The sequence below is a fragment of the Lathamus discolor genome, chromosome 2, assembly GCF_037157495.1.
Source record: "Lathamus discolor isolate bLatDis1 chromosome 2, bLatDis1.hap1, whole genome shotgun sequence".
Lineage (NCBI taxonomy): Eukaryota > Metazoa > Chordata > Aves > Psittaciformes > Psittacidae > Lathamus > Lathamus discolor.
The window spans coordinates 38,945,276-38,947,908 of NC_088885.1; the positions used below are offsets into that span (position 1 = coordinate 38,945,276).

Below are 2,633 nucleotides of genomic sequence, written 5' to 3' on the forward strand. Positions count from 1 at the left end.
ACATTACTTTACGCTGCGCTCTTCATCCTTCCAAGGGACAATTTAACAGTTGCATTCCCTTCCTGTTCACAAACACATGGGAGCTCAAAGCATTGCTGCTCTCCTGCTGCAGCACCCCAGCTCCTGGTGCTTCCTAGGCTGGGACACACACCCTGACTATCCCTGCGGCTCAGGCTGCCCATGGGGAAGATCTGTTCTTGCACTGGCCACGATCCAGCATTCACCCGGAGAGCCGGGAAAGACCTTGCAGATGGCGCCCTCTTTGCACAGCCAGGAAAAACTGCATGAGAAACCTTAAACTTGTAGATGCAAATGAGAGATGGTAAATTGAAATCTGCTGGCTCTCTAAGGAGCTGTGTGCAGTACAGGAAAACTGGCAAATATCCTCAGTGTTTGACCAAGTTGTCTCCAGTCTCGGCAGATATGCAGAACTAGTGAAGAGTGCAAGATCTATTAACCAGAGGAGAAGAGAAAGTCCACCTAAACCAGTTGGACATTACCTGTGCTTAGGGATTCTTCGGTTATTGAAAAAGAAGCAAAAAGGGAGCTTTAATATACAAAATTTCATTAAAGTGAATATCAGATTAAAAATCAATCTCACCTTTTCATCTCTGTTAATTTAGCAAATGTGTTTCCAGGAGAGGTGATGAGGTAACCTTGATGCAGAGTCCTTTTGCTAACATGAAACTGTCAGGATGAAAATGTGACCTTTTTAGATTTTGGCTAAACATTTGTCTTTATATTTGACAGCTATCCTTAAAGCAGTTGCAAATGTGGAAGATAGGATTTAATTTTCCTCCATAATAGTTTCAAAGAGACGCAAAAATAAATATTTGGGGTTTCTTTATGATTTGGTATTTATTATTTATTTCTGTTTTAGATATTTATTTATACTGGTTTAATTTACTTAGTTGCCACTGAATTAATTCCCAACATAATTTAGCTGTATCAACAAGACTTTTAAGGCATCCTAGGATAACTAAATGCTTTGGTAAACTGATCACCTCCTCTTTGCTCCTCCATTTGCATGCTAAGACCTATGAGAGTGACTGACACAGAAACATTAGAATAGGTTTTGCCCCTAGTAATCAAGGGGGAACTTAGACCAGTAGTTTTCAGTATTGTATTTATTTATGGCTACAGTACACCCACTTCAGTTTGCTGTATTTATTTACAGATGCCAAAAAGGACAAAGAACATGGTCACATGAATATGTGGATACTACTTACTCTGGCCCTCATCATTTTATTAGGGATGAGCTTCATTATTTATTTTGTATTCAAGATCAAAACTCGAAGTGAGACTGAAAGAGAGACGAGGTGGTACAGCACAGTGCTAGGATACTAACTCAAAGGGATGATGAAAATGATTCTACCAACAAAAAGTGAACAGAGTGTTGTCTAATGGGATAACACAGCCAGATGATTAAGCTCAAAAAAAAAAAAAACAACATATCTAGCTTGAACAAAGGAAATGCACCTAATAGATATTATGAACTAAAATTAGCAATTATGCCTTTCTTTGGAAAGGATTAAGAGCTATTGCTGTATGCTCTTCAAAAAATACTCTCATGACGGTGCAACCCGGTAATGTATAAAATGGCTAATTAAACAAGCATGAAACTTATGGGAAGTTAGATTTACAACACCCTATTGTTCTCTCTTTTTAGAGATATGTGGCAGCATCACATCCAGGCAAGTGCTGACATACAGTAAGCACTCTTTCTGCAGAGCACTCAGCCCGAAAGCCTGCACTTTGAAAATATATCTCACCATGATGCACTGAAGCATGCATGCTGCTACTCAAGTAAAATGGTGTTTGGAATAAACAGAAATTTACATGAATAGTTTTTCCCCATTACTGCCTCTGTCTTTCACTCTTTAAAATTAGGTATTAAAATTCATTTGTACTTTGTGGACTAAATAATTTTGAAAGGCAGTTTTGCTGTCCAAATCACCGGTTAAAAGAAAGGTTTGTAAAGATCAGGCTAACCTGTATTGGTCCTCCTGAGATAAATTCACATGAAATAACAGCACAGCAGTTCTACCAGTTGATCGGAGACAATAAATGCCAGATGTATAGATAGTGCTCAGGTTGTCAAGTTACCAAGCAAAATTAAATTTTCTCTTCTGGGTTAATTTTTCACACTGAAATAGTTGACATTGTTCAGTTCATCAAATGAAATAACTTCTGTAGTAGGGAAGACCTATTTGGCCCAAAACTTTGCATGTGTTTTTTTCTGAGTTTCCCAGGTACATATGTATGAGATTTCATGCACATTCGTTTAAAGTGCACTCTCTGCATCTTTGTCTTTGAGGGTATAGACCTTATAATCCCAGAGCAGAACCAAGAAAGATAAAAATAATTCAGCAGAATGATGTGATACTGTTTGAACTTTGCCACTTGAAAATAGATGGAAACTTCACTTTCAGGTGCAAAGTTTGAATTTTGTAATTATTTATAGATTTCAAAACACCACATGTGACAGGATATTTCCTTATTTAGATCCCAGAGTTTTCTCTTTCAACTAAAACTCTCCAAAACTGAGAAGGAGCCAGCACCAACTGGTTCCTTAAGGACTTCTACTGCAGCAGTTAATTTCATCTCATCTGTTTGTGAATATGAAGAAAGAA

General features: G+C 37.8%; 1 pseudogene; it reads left to right on the forward strand.

Moving 5' to 3' along the window:
- The window catches only part of LOC136009023 (macrophage mannose receptor 1-like), a 35,067-nt pseudogene extending 33,720 nt beyond the window's left edge, over positions 1 to 1,347 (forward strand).
- Positions 1,348 to 2,633: the final 1,286 nt, after the last annotated feature.